Source organism: Gorilla gorilla, chromosome 2 (assembly GCF_029281585.2).
Source record: "Gorilla gorilla gorilla isolate KB3781 chromosome 2, NHGRI_mGorGor1-v2.1_pri, whole genome shotgun sequence".
NCBI classification, from domain to species: Eukaryota; Metazoa; Chordata; class Mammalia; order Primates; family Hominidae; genus Gorilla; species Gorilla gorilla.
In genome coordinates, this window is record NC_086017.1 from 71,114,018 (window position 1) to 71,129,212 (window position 15,195).

Below are 15,195 nucleotides of genomic sequence, written 5' to 3' on the forward strand. Positions count from 1 at the left end.
TATCTATTTTGTTAATCTATTCAAAAAACCAGCTCCTGGATTCATTGATTTTTTGAAGGGTTTTCTGTGTGTCTATCTCCTTCATTTCTGCTCTGACCTTAGTTATTTCTTGTTTTCCGCTAGCTTTTGAATTTGTTTGTTCTTGCTTCTCTAGTTCTTTTAATCGTGATGTTAGAGTGTCAATTTTCAATCTTTCCTGCTTTCTCCTGTGGGCATTTAGTGCTATAAATTTCCCTCTAAGTACTGCTTTAACTGTGTCCCAGAGATTCTGGTACATTGTGTCTTGGTTCTCATTGGTTTCAAAGAACTTGTTTATTTCTGCCTTAATTTCATTATTTACCCAGTAGTCATTCAGGAGCAGGTTGTTCAGTTTCCAAGTAGTTGTGCAGTTTTGAGTGAGTTTCTTAATCCTGCATTCTAATTTGATTGCACTGTAGTCTGAGAGACTGTTTGTTATGATTTCCGTTCTTTTGCACTTGCTGAGGAGTGCTTTACTTCCAATTTTGTGGTCAACTTTAGAATAAGTGTGATGTGGTGCTGAGAATAATGTATATTCTGTTGATTTGGGGTGGAGAGTTATGTAGATCCATATTAGGTCTGCTTTGTCCAAGCTGAGTTCAAGTCCTGAATATCCTTGTTAATTTTCTGTCTCGTTGATTTGTCTAATATTGACAGTGGGGTATTAAAGTCTCCCACTATTATTGTGTGGGAGTCTAAGTCTCTTTGTAGGTCTCTAAGAACTTGCTTTATGAATCTGGTTCCTCCTGTATTTGGTGCGTGTATATTTAGGATAGTTAGCTCTTCTTGTTGTGTTGATCCCTTTACCACTATGTAATGCCCTTCTTTGTCTTTTTTGATCTTTGTTGGCTTAAAGTCTGTTTTATCAGAGACTAGGATTGCAACCCCTGCTTTTGTGTGTGTGTGTGCTTTCCATTTGCTTGGTAAATATTACTCTGTCCCTTTATTGTGAGCCTATATGTGTCTTTGCACGTGAGATGGGTCTCCTGAATACAGCACACCAATGGGTCTTGACCCTATCCAATTTGCCAGTCTGTGTCTTTTAACTGGAGCATTTAGCTCATTTACATTTAAGGTTAATATTGTTATGTATTAATTTGATCTTGTCATTACGATGCTAGCTGGTTATTTTGCCCATTAGTTGATGTGGTTTCTTCATAGTGTCAATGGTCTTTACAATTTGGTATGTTTTTGCAATGGCTGGTATCAGTTTTTCCTTTCCATATTTAGTGCTTTCTTCAGTAGCTCTTGTAAGGCAGGCCTGGTAGTGACAGAATCTCTCAGCATTTGCTTGTCTGTAAAGGATTTTTTTTTCTCCTTCGCTCATGAAGCATCGTTTGGCTGGATATGAAATTCTGGGTTGAAAATTCTTTTAAGAATGTTGAATATTGGCCCCCACTCTCTTCTGGCTTGTAGGGTTTCTGGAGAGACATCCACTGTTAGTCCCTTTGTAGGTAACCTGACCTTTCTCTCTGGCTGCCCTTAACATTTTTTCCTTCATTTCAACCTTGATGAATCTGATGATTATGTGTCTTGGGGTTGCTCTTCTGGAGGAGTATCTTTGTGGTGTTCTCTGTATTTCCTGAATTTGAATGTTGGCCTCTCTTGCTAGGTTGGGGAAGTTCTCCTGGATAATATCCTGAAGAGTGTTTTCCAACTTGGTTCCATTCTCCCTGTCACTTTCAGGTACTCCAATCAAATGTAGGTTTGGTCTTTTCACATAGTCCCATATTTCTTGGGGGCTTTGTTCATTTCTTTTCATTCTTTTTTCTCTAATCTTGTCTTCACACTTTATTTCATTAATTTGATCTTCAATCTCTGATATCCTTTTTTCCACTTGATTGATCCAGCTATTGATACTTGTGTATGCTTTACAAAATTTTTGTGCTGTGTTTTTCAGCTCCCTCAGGTCATTTATGTTCTTCTCTAAACTGGTTATTCCAGTTAGCGATTCCTCTAACCTTTTGTCAAGGTTCTTAGCTTCCTTGCATTGGGTTAGAACGTGCTCCTTTAGCTCAGAGTAGTTTGTTATTACCCACCTTGTTATTTCCCACCTTCTGAAGCCTACTTCTTTCAATTTGTCAAACTCATTCTCTTTCCAGTTGTGTTCCCTTGCTAGCGAGGAGTTGTGATCCTTTGGAGGAGAAGAGTCATTCCAGTTTTTGGAATTTTCAGCCTTTTTGCACTGGTTTTCTCTCATCTTCATGGATTTATCTACCTTTGGTGTTTGATGCTGGTGACCCTTGGATGGGGTTTCTGTGTGGACGTCCTTTTTGTTGATATTGATGCTATTCCTTTCTGTTCGCTCGTTTTCCTTCTAACAGTCAGCCCCCTCGGCTGCCAATCTGCTGGAGTTTGCTGGAGGTCCATTCCAGACCCTGTTTGCCTGGGTATCACCAGTGGAGGCTGCAGAACAGCAAAAATTGCTGCCTGCTCCTTCCTCTGGAAGCTTCATCCCAGAGTGGCACCCGCCAGATGCCAGCTGAAGCTCTCCTGTATGAGGTGTCTGTCGACCCCTGCTGGGAGTTGTCTCCCAGTCAGGAGGCATGGGGGTCAGGGACCCACTTGAGGAGGCAGTCTGTCCCTTAGCAGAGCTCCAGCGCTGTGCTGGGAGATCCACTGCTCTCTTCAGGGTCAGCAGGCAGGAATGTTTAAGTCTGCTGAAGCTGCACTCACAGCCACGCCTTCCCCCAGGTGCTCTGTCCCAGGGTGATGGGAGTTTTATCTATAAGCCCCTGACTGAAACTGCTGCCTTTCTTTCAGAGATGCCCTACCCAGAGAGGAGGAATCTAAAGAGGCAGGTGTGCTCTACCCAGTTCAAAGTTTCCCAAGGCTTTGTTTACACTGTGAGGGGAAAACCGCCCACTCAAGCCTCATTAATGGCGGACACCCCTCCCCCCACCAAGCTCAAGCGTCCCAGGCCGACTTGAGACTGCTGTGCTGGCAGTGAGAAGTTCAAGCCAGTGGATCTTAGCTTGCTGGGCTCCATGAGGGTGAGATCCACTGAGCTAGACCACTTGGCTCCCTGGCTTCATCCCCCTTTCCAGGGTAGTGAATGGTTCTGTCTCACTGGTGTTCCAGGCTCCACTGGGGTATGAAAAAAAAAAAAAAAAAAAAAAAAAAACTCCTGCAGCTAGCTCAGTGTCTGCCCAAATGGCTGCCCAGTTTTGTGCTCGAAACCCAGGGCCCTGCTGGCACAGGCACCCGAGGGAATCTCCTGGTCTGCAGGTTGCAAAGACCATGGGAAAAGCATAGTATCTGGGCCAGAGGGCACTTTCCTCAAGGCACATTCCCTCACAGCTTCCCTTGACTAGGGGAGGGAGTTCCCCAACCCCTTGCGCTTCCCAGGTGAGGAGACGCCCCACCCTGCTTCACCTCACCCTCCATGGGGTGCATCCACTGTGTAACCAGTCCCAATGAGATGGGTACCTCCGTTGGAAATGCAGAAATTACCTGCCTTTTTCCTTGATCTTGCTGGGAGCTGCAGACCAGAGCTGTTCCTATTCTGCCAAATTGCCCGCCTCCCCAATTTTTTTGAATAGTAAATAAGACTGTATAATTTACTGGAGTCTCTTCTCTACGAAGCGAACAGTGATTTTACAAACATTAATTAATAAAGCTTCAGGATCCCTACCAGGTAAATGTTAATAAAACACAGGAGTCCTAACTTTTTTGACCTTTGCTCCAATTTTCAGATAAGAAACTAGCTGACTAAGATGCTTCCACAGCTTTGAAAACAAAATGGGCATGAAACCAACATTCAGAGTTCAGATGTCATTTATGAGTAGCATTCTCTTATGAACCTAGTTGGAGATAGAAGTAATTTAGGGAAAATGATATTTCAGCACTGCCTTAATCTAGCAGGGATTTTCTTCATGGGAAAATTAAACCAAACACAAACTGAAGTATGACTTAACTGGGCCTGCTTCTGCATTTAGGGTCACCAAAGCATACTGTAAATGGAAATCAGATTGCTTTAGAATCCAAGAACAAACTCTACTTTTGACCTTTACAAAGCTCATGATGTATATGCCCACAAAATAAACAAAATAATTTCAAAGTAAATTCGTTGAGTGCACCTGACCTTTGAAACAGAGCAGATGATGTTAATCAGATTTGTACAGCGTTAATCTAGCTCAGCCTCTGTCTCTCCGTGTATTTTTAAAATATCATAAGGAAGAGTCTCACAACAGGGAATCTTTCAAATCAGAATAGACTTAGAAATGGAACAGAATGTATGACCTGGCTTCAAACAATGAAGTATATAACTCAAACATGTAAGCAAATGAATTTTATGACTATAAACCAACATACCACACCCCTCAGGAAAAGTGACTTTTAAAAAATAATATAAGCATGTGTTATTTTCTCAATAAAATATAGTTCAAGTTCTGATACTGTGTTAGTTACCATTAGGTAAACTTTGAGTTGAAAATGGCCTACATATCATAAAAAGGTGTTCTGTCTGACCATTGCATCTGACTTTTGTCAAGCCATATCATTTCCGCATTTTGGACATTGAATGTTTGAGCCATGGCCTTTCCAGAATAGCCTGTTAAGTAACTTGATGGACATATGCTTCTTTTCCCAGGATCACTTCCTTTGGATAACCAGCCCTGACCCCATTCCATAGTAATCTCTGTCAATCTTGGTGGCTCTGACCACACATTTGTTCTGGCTTAAATTGGGGAGGACTATGCAGTGTGGAGGATGGTAATGGAGCAGGAGTAGTCACAGAAAACAAACTTGACCAAAGCACTCCATACTACTTGGCCACTGGTTGGTTGGGGATGGGCACATGACCCAAGCTGAGCCAGTATCCTCAGATGTTTTGTCAGAGAGATTTTTTAAAAAGCCCCTCTTTCTCTGTGATCACAAGCTATAATGATGATGCAAGTGTGGGGCTGCAGGCTATTTTGCCCACCCAGGAATTAAGTCAAAAGGGAAAGCAGAGAGGAGAGATGAGGAGAGGAACAGAGCCCAGCTGGCATTGCATCCCAGAATCCAATTTTGCCTGAAGCTACCTCTTAGATTTGCCAGTTACATGAGCCTTTTCTTGTTTAAGTTGGTTTGAATTAGGTTTTTGCTACTGGCAGCCAAAGGAGTCCTGACTAATCCACAAAGTTCAACTGACAGATAAGCTACTCAGAATGCAACGGTGAAATGAAAGGGATAATACTCTCCCATTCTCTTGTAATTTGGAAATTCTCTGGACCTAAAGCCAGATCAGCCTCTGCTCTACTAGCACCAAAACTGTGCATGAGGCACACTGTAGTCATCTAAGGAACTGGAGATGTTAGCCTGAGAACGAGAAGACAAGATGTGCTTGCTGGGCTCAAACATGTGAAGGTATACTTTGTGAGAAAGGGATTGGATTCACTCTTTGGAGTTAAAAGTCGGACCAACAAGTCCTTATCACTGAGGGGAATTTTCTGTACAACATGAAGGATAACTTTTCTAACAATGAAAGCCATCCTAGCTGACATAATGTGACCCTCAAACACTTCCTCTATTGAGTGAGAGGCTGGACAAAATGACATCTAAGATCCCACCCAACTCTGTGATTACTTGATTCAATCAAAGTTTGGTCATGGTGACCGTATCTGTACAGTCATGCATTGATTAAAAATGGGGATATATCCTGAGAAATGTGTCCTTATATGATTCCATCATTGTGCAAACATCATAGAGTGCGCTTACATAAATCTAGATGGCAATGCCTTCTACACACCTAGGTTTTGTGGTATAGTCTAATGCTTCTAGGCTGTAAACCTGTACAGCAGGTGACTGTCCTGAATACTGTAGGCAATTGTAACACAATAGTAGGTATTTGTGTATCTAAACATATCTAAATATAGAAAAGGTATGGTAGAACTACAGTACTAAATAAGCTTATAGGACCACTCTCAGATATGTGGTCTGTTGCTGACAAAGTGCCATTATGCAGTGCATGACTGTAATTTATTATAGTCACCTCAACCATTCAGCAAATCAAAAATCAATATAAATCAATCATATATAAGGAGGCCCAGAGGAAAGGAAGTGTCGGAAGAGATTTCCTAGAGGGGATGATAACTTGCACAGTTTTAAATACAAATAGGACTTAGTTTCTATCACACATACCATGTTGAACAATGCTCTATTCAGCACTGATTCTTCAAGAAGCTATTTATCTCTACAATAGTTTCTTTAAAAATATGCAAATACATATGTAATAATGATCTATTTCAGTGTATTATAAATTAAAATTTTCCAAATTCTTGAGTGTTTTGTAGGCATATAGCTAATAAACATTAACAGTTTGGTGTAGTGTACCTGTAACCAGCCCTGTATACCTGTATACCAGCTGCTCTCAGCCAATGAATGGGAGTCCCCTATTACTGCACTCTACCATTCACTACACTCTGAGTTGAGAGTGTTCTACAATACATGTTTTTGCTTATCTTTCTGCCATTATTTTGTGTACTGGCAATTTATTTTGTGTCCTCAAAAGCAGTTTTGACATGAAATGCTTAACCACAGTTATGAAAATGATACATCCATACTAGATCTACCCATAACAAAGTGACAGCACTACATTAGACATCAAAATGCAAGTCCTATAGAGGTTCAGGGTGCCTTCAGGAAATGTTTGAGAAGACAAAATCAGGTAAATAGGGACTGAAAGATAATTTTTGGCATTATGAAGAGCAGCATAAATACCACTGCAGGCAGGGAAAACAAACAAAAATTGTTAGAAAGCTGCTTGGAAGAAATGACTATAAGAAGACACATCATGATGTAAGGAGTTTGGAAGAAGACAGTTGTGTGGTTGCCATGTGAAGGACTGGAACACTCCTCCATGGGGACAGTGATAGGAAGACCCAGTATAATGCTGATCACAGCAGCACTCCCATTTCCAGGAATGGAGCACTTCATCCATCTCCTGCCTCCTCTCTCAACAGACTTTGTGAGTGCTCAAACCAAGTGGGGAAAGACAGTCAAGAGAGAGGGAACAGCATGTGAAAAGAAAAATTGTAAAACATGGCAGTTTAGAAACTGTAAGTGGTTTAACGTTACTGGAGGAGAGAATATAGGAGAGAGGTTAACAACGAGACTGGAACTGTAGACAAAAGCCATGTTATGAAAGAGCTGATGAAACCTTCTCTAGACCTAGGACTTAATGTGACAAGCAGTGGGGAGCAAATAATTGGCTTTAACAGGGCAAGCAATATGATCAAGTTCGAATTTTAGAGAAAAATCTGGAAGCACTATGGAGGCTTGACTGGAGTGGGATATGACTCCAAAAAGATCAGTGAGGAGGTCATTATTAGCAATCAGACACATTTTTTTGGCCTATTAAATTACCATTTTTAAAAAAAAAAGAAAAAGAATATCCTGGTGGTAAGCTATAAGTTGGTAAATTTGTAAAAAGCTACTTGCAATAATGTAAGTCAAGTAAGAAATTTAGAAATAATACTGAAAAAGTTTATGCCGTTTGATCCAGTAATTCTATGTGTAGGAATCTACAGTAAAAGTACAGAGATGCAGACAAAAGTGTATGTTCAGTGATGTTCCTTCTTTCAGTCTTATTTCTGAAAAACTAGAAACCATTTTCATGTCCAATCAAAAAAGCAACAAATAAATGAAATATGTCACTGCTATTTAAAATTATTTTTTTAAATATTCACTGACATGGAAAATTGCCCAAGGATTAATGTTAATTGAAAAAGCAGAATACAAAATTAAATATATGGTAAAACTGCCTTCTTCAGAAAGATGTATGCATTTAAAAACTGGAAAATACAAAAATATATATACATAATCAGAGCTTATCTCTAGGTGGTGAAATTGAGTGATTTTGATTTTCATCTTTTTAAGCTTTTTTAATTTTTTCGTTCAATGTCATGAACATGTACTACTTTTGCAGACAACTGTTAGGTTGAACCATTTGAAATTGCCTGCTGCAGACTGAATTGTCTTCCCACCTTCCCCCCAAAATGTGTATGTTGAAACCCTAACCCCCAGTGTGATGGTATTTAAAGATGAGACCTTGGGAAATAAGTAGGTGTAGATGAGGTCATGAGGGTGGAGCATTCATGATGGGATTAGTGTTCTTATAAAAAGAGGAAGAGGTCATGTGAGCACACAGGGAGATAGCAGCCATCTACACACCGGGAAGAGAGCCCTCACCAGAACTTGACCATGCCGATGCCCTGATCTTGGACTTCCAGTCTCCAGAGCCTTGAGAAAATAAATCTCTGTTGTTTAAGCCAGTCTATGATATTTTGTTATGGCAGCCCAAGCTGACTAATACACTGCCAAAATTGACTTCAAAAATGACAATTCCATATGAATCAGCCTACATAAAAGCGAAATAAAATAAAAAGCAACAGTCATTGAAAATGCCCTGACAATAGATGCTAAGAGCCAGAACCAAAGCAACAGTAATAAGATAAGAATAACAAAGATGCAAATGACATTAAGTTGGTAGATTCTGTAACTTGGTGATGGACAGGATTGATAAAACAGTACTGGTGAATAAGGAACAGCATCTAAAACAGGAATCCAAAGTTTTTACACTAAGAAATCGAGGGATGGTAGAGGTACTAGTCAAGACAAGGGATAATCAGAAAAATCTGTTTGGTAGCTAGCCTCTGAGATGGCCTCAATAATCCCCACCTCCTGGCATTCGCAGCCTTGAGTACTCCTCTTCCTGGTCTACAGGTGGTCAGTAGTCTGCCTCATTTATAATAATGCCAAAGTTATGTCTCACGGCTACAGAGTTGAACATTCACCCTGGGAAAAAAGCCAACTGCTGTGTTCGGACACTTAAAGCCTATGGACAGGCCTATGTGTTGAGGAACTGAGATATCCAGCCAACAGCCAGCAAGGAACTGACGTCTGACAACAACCTCATGAGAGAGATTGGAAGCAGATCCTGCAGCCCCAGTCAAGCCTTTCAGTTGCTGACACCTTGACAGCAACCTCATGAGAGATGCTGAGCCACATCATGAGGCTAAGCTGCGCCCAGACTTCTGTCTCATAACAGCTATGAGATAATAAATGTTTGTTTTAAGCCACTATTTCGGGAGGTAATTTGTTACAGATAATTAGATAACTTCACTTGTCTCTCGGTAACCATGGGAGATTGGTTCCGGGACCCCCTGCAGATACCAAACTCCATGAATACTCAAGACTCTTATATAAAATGGTGTAGTATTTGCATATAACCTACACACATCCTTCTGTATACTTTAAATCACTTCTAGATTACTTATAATACCTAATGCAATGCCTATGCATCACTTCATTCACATGGATTCAGCACAGTATTTGGCACAGAGCAAATTCAAGGTTTGTCTTCTGGAACTTAGTGGAATTTTTTTTTTGATACAAGGTCTCACCCCATTGCCCAGGCTGGAGTGCAGTGGCACAATCATGGCTCACTGCAGCCTCGACCTCCCAGGTTCAAGTGACCCTCCTGCCTCAGCCTCCTGAATAGCTAGGACCACAGCATGTGCTACCATGCCCAGCTAAGTTTTTAATTTTTTGTAGAGAGAAGGTCTCACTATGTTGCCCAGGCTGGTCCTGAACTGGGCTCAATCAATCCACCCACCTCGGCCTTCCAAAGTGTTGGGATTACAGGCATGAGACACCGCGCCCAGCCTTTTTTTTCCAAATATTTTGTATCTGTAGTTGGTTGAATCTATGGATGCAGAACCCACAGACATGGAGGACCAACTGCAATACAACTAGTTTTGATTAATTTGCTTATCTGAAGAGTTGAATATTCCTGAAGGCAGAAATCATGTCTTAATATTTAAGGCCTCTTGCTGTATGTGGCACATGATCTATATTCAATGAATATGTATTACAGGCTGGAAAGGTAGAAAAGGAGACTGTAAACCCTAGCAAAGTAGTTTGGACACTTCCTGGTGGGGACCCACTAATGGCTCATAAGGTTGTTCAGGATAAAGATTTGTTTGAAAAGAAATGTGGTGAATGATTTTTGTACTTGACACTTCTTCAAGGACTTATATTGCTTGTAAATGTACTTTAATAATCTTATATGCTTTAGAAGCCCATATATCCCAAAAATACTCCAAATTGTAGAGTTCTAAACCTGCAACTTATTTTCTTTTATAAAACAAACTTTGGAAAAGTGTGGTCTTTAACTTTTTTTTTTTTTTTTTCCGGACAAATTCTCACTTTGTCGCCCAGGCTGGAGTGCAGTGGCACAATCTTGGCTCACTGCAACCTCTGCCTCCCGGGTTGAAGCGATTCTCTTGCCTCAGCCTCCCGAGTAGCTAGGATTACAGGTGCCCACCACCACACCCAGCTAATTTTTGTATTTTTAGTAGAGATGGGGTTTCACCATGTTGGCCAGGCTGGTCTCAAACTCCTGACCTCAGGTGATCCACCCACCTTGGCCTCCCAAAGTGCTGGGATTACAGTCTTCAACATTTCTAACTACAGAAAGGTTTAGCAAGATTTTTGTTTCTAAATTCATTTTCATATCTTAGATAATTTGTAGCTAGCAATTTTGTACCAGCTTTCCTTTTTACTTTGGACTATTGCTGACCCAGATTTAAAGCCTAGAGTTGACAAAATTTAAACTTTTACAGTACGTTTTATCAATTATATAATGCAATAGTCAATCCAAGAAAATTCTATCTTCTGAGCTTCATCCATAACTGTTCTTTATTGTTCTATAAACAACTGATTGATGCCATTAATGCTTGGTCACATGTTAGAACCGAGGAGAAGTAGAACATGTAATAAAAAAGCATCAGTCCACTTAAACTTGAGTGTACTGATAATGATGCCTGGTCTCTATGATGTAGTTTGTTGCTGAAATACTCCCATAAATACATACACGCACACACACCACTTCAGGTTTCACAAAAGCAACTCATAGCCTTTACATCCTAATGGACTCAATGAAAATTAGAGGGAATTCATGAGACTCTGGAAACAGTGTATACCTGGTGAGAATGAAATCAGAAAAGTCTGGGGTGCTCTTCAGAGTTCTTATTAAAAGCAATAAAGGAAAATCTTGCATTTTTGCCAAATGTAAGCAAGGTTCACATGAAACATTTATGTCTTCAGATAGAACCACAAAAGCTCAAGAAGAGGCAGGAAGGCTAAGGAGCTAATCCATTGCACATCTGAGAAGAGATTGGACCTTGCAACTCTTTCTCATTTGCTGTAGAGTCTAGTTTCCTTGATATGCCCTCAGCCACCCAACTCTCATAACTCTTGCTTCAGATTCTCCTAATTAGATACAGCAAATAAGAGTTTCCCTCCCAGAAGGTAACTGGTTTTTCCTTACTTTATATCATTTCATAATTCACTTTGATACTCTTCAGACTGCTTCTGTGTAATTTGCAACTTTCAAACATTGGAAGCTAGTTAGCTTTGCCATGTAGATTTCATTTAACTAAATCATATTCAGATCGTTTTACCTCCTTTAAAAAGAAGCAGCAAGAAAATCTTTGATGTTATATCTTAACTGTAATTAAGATATCATCTCCAATATTTTACTGTAGAAAATGCAATAAATAAAATATGAATTTATGCAACACAGTTATTCACACTGAAAAGCAATTAACAGACTATTCTTCATCTTTCTGTTGCAGTTACATAGAAGGACTCCTTGCTGTGTGACCTTTAGAAAAACATTGAACTTTTCTGTGCCTTGTTTTCCTAATCTACAATAGGATAATAGTTCCTACCTTTAGGATTAACTGGGATTAATTTAAGATTAACTGAGATTATCTGACTCTCTCATGAAAACATAGGTGACATTATTTTGTAATATTTCCTGGGCATGAATAGAATCATTTTGATTTCCTTTTTCAAAAAGATTTCATATTTCTTATTTCATTTGTGCCTAATCACAAAAGAAGAATTATAAAAGGGTTGTGTTGAATTGTTCTTTATAAATATTTTTATTCTTTGTTTATGTTTACTTTTTAAAACATTTTTAACTTTTGTGGGTACACAGTAGATGTATATATTTATGGGATACATAGTATCTTTTGATATAGGCATGCAATGTGAAATAAGCAAGTCATGGAGAATGGGGTATCCATGTCCTAAAGCTTCTCTCCTTTGAGTTACAAACAATCAATTACACTCTTTAAGTTATTTTAAAATGTGCAATTAAGTTTTTATTGACTATAGTCACCCTGTTGTGCTATCAAATAGCAGGTCTTATTCATTCTTTCTAACAATTTTTGTACCCATTAACCATTCCCTCTTCCCCTCTCAGCCCCCCACTGCCCTTCCCAGCCTCTGGTAACCATCCTTCTACTCTTTGTCTCCATGAGTTCAATTGTTTTGATTTTTAGATTCCACAAATAAGTGAGAATATGAAGTATTTGTCTTTCTGTGTCTGGTTTATTTCACTTAACATGATGATCTCCAGTTCCATCTGTGTTGTTGCAAATGACTGAGTCTCTTTTTTTTAATGGCTGAATAGTAGTCCATTCTGTATATGTACCACATTTTCTTTTTCCATTTATCTGTCGATGGACACTTAGGTTGCTTCCAAATCTTGGCTATTGTAAACAGTGCTGCAACAAACACAGGAGTGCAGATATCTTTACAATATACTGATTTCCATTATTTGGGGCATATACCCACCAGTGGGATTGCTGGATCATATGGAAGCTCAATTTTTAGTGTTTTGAGGAACCTCCAGACTGTTCTCCATAGTGTTTGTGCTACTTTACATTCCCACCAACAGTATATACAGGTTCCCTTTTTTCCACATCCTTGCCAGCACTTGTTATTGCCTGTCTTTTGGATATAAGTAATTTTAATTGGGGTGAGATGATACCTAATTGTAGATTTGACTTGCATTTCTCTGATGATCAGTGATGTTTATCTCTTTTTCATATGCCCATTTCCCATTTATATGTCTTCTTTTGAGAAATGTCTATTCAAAATTTTGCCCATTTTTTGATCAGATTATTAGATTTTTTTTCCTATAGAGTTGTTTTGAGCTTCTTATATATCCTGGTTATTAATACCTTGTCAGATGGATAGTTTGCAAATATTTTCTCTCATTCTGTGGGTTGTCTCTTCACTTTGTTGATTGTTGATTTCCTGTGCAGAAGCTTTTTAACTTGCTGTGATTCCATTTGTCCATGTTTGCTTTAGTGGCCTGTCCTTGTGGGGTATTGCTCAAGAAATTTTTGTCCACACCAATGTCCTGGAGATATTCCCCAGTGTTTTCTTGTAGTAGTTTCATAGTTTGAGGTCTCGGATTTAAGTCTTTTATCTACTTTGATTTGATTTTTGTATATGGTGAGAAATAGGGGTCTAGTTTCATTCTTCTGCATATGGATATCGAGTTTCCCTACCACCATTTATCGAAGAAACTATCTTTTCTCCAGTGTATGTTCTTGGCATCTTTGTCAAAAATAAGTTCACTGTAGGCGTGTGGATTTGTTTCCGGGTTCTCTATTCTGTTCCATTGGTGTATATGTCTGTTTTTATGCTAGTACCATGCTGTTTCAGCTACTATAACTCTGCAGTGTAATTTGAAGTCAGGTAATGTGATTCCTCCAGTTTTGTTCTTTTTGATACCTTTGGCTACTCTGAGCCTTTTGTGGCTCCAAAAAATTTTAAGGTTGTTTTTTCTATTTCTGTAAAGAATGTCATTGGTATTTTGATAGGAATTGCACTGAATCTGTAGATTGCTTTGGGTAGTGTGGACATTTTAACAATATTGATTCTTCCAATCCATGAACATGGAATATTTTTTCATTTTTTGGTGTCCTCTTCAATTTCTTTCATTACTGTTTAATAGTTTTCATTATAATGATCTTTCACTTCTTTGGTTAAGTTAATTCCTGGGTATTTCATTTTATGCGTGGCTATTATAAATTGGAGTAATTTTTAAATATATTTTTCAGATTGTTCACTGTTGACTTATAGAAATGCTACTGATTTTTGTATGTTGATTTTGTATCCTGCAACTTTACTGAATGTGTTTATCAGTTCTAATAGTTTTCCTGTGGAGTGAATTGTTTTTAGATTTTGAATTATAAGCAGTTACTGAGTTGCAGTATTCCTAGATGCAACAGGCAACACCATGAGAGGTGATGTACAGGCATACACGTGTATGCACACATGTGAATATATATATTTTGATATCCACATCTATGTATATGGAAAATACCAGCAACAGTATGTGATAAAGAAAGGCAAAGATATTTACATTGAGGCAGATCACTTGTAAATTTATGTATTTTGTTGTTCTGGTTTGAAGAAGACATGATTATTCATATATGCAAACCATGGCTAAGAAAAAAACACTGTGCATCTTAGGACCCGTGAGCTGCCCTTCAGTGCCAAAGCAGTTATTGCTGGCAGTTATTCCTCTGTCTCCTCTCCTTACAGGCTTACTTCCTACTTCCCTGAAAGAAAGTTTGAGCTGTATTCATGTAGGCAGAAAAAGGAACTCAAAGAGTTCAGGCTCTCAAACCTCTTTGACTTGCCTTCAAATCCAAACTAAACCATGGCTAAGTTGCCATCTCTGAGGTCAGTTTACCTTCTGGCAAAATAGGAATCTTGAGAGCACCTGTTGTAAAGAGGATCGAATGAGATAACATATGTAAAGCACAGAGCCTAGCACATAGTAGGCACTTAAAATGTTGTTGGTGGTTCTTTTTTTTTTTTTTTTTTTTTTAAGAGTTGAAATTTCATGCTGGCACCCAGGCTGGAGTGCAGTGGCACAATCACAGGTCACTGCAGCTTCAAACTCCTGGGCTCACACAATCCTCCCATCTCAGCCTCACAAGTAGCTGGTACACGCCACCATGACTGGTTACTTTTTTTTTTTCTTTCTTTCTTTTTTTTTTTTTTTTAAGAGATGGGGTCTCACTTTGTCACCCATGCTGCTCTGAAGTGATCTTCCCACCTTGGCCTCCCAAAGTGTTGGGGCCAGGTGCACAACATCACACCTGGCAAATTATTATTTTTAAAACTTTTAGCAGAAACAGAGTCTTACTATGTTGCCCAGGCTGGTCTTCAACTCCTGGCCTCAAGTGATCCTCTTGCCTTGGCCTCCCAAAGTGCTGGGATTATAGGCATGAGCCATCACGCCTGGCCAAAATATTGATGATTCTTGTGTGAGACAGGATATAGGCTCTAGCTGCTGCAGTGAATAACAAACACCCAAAT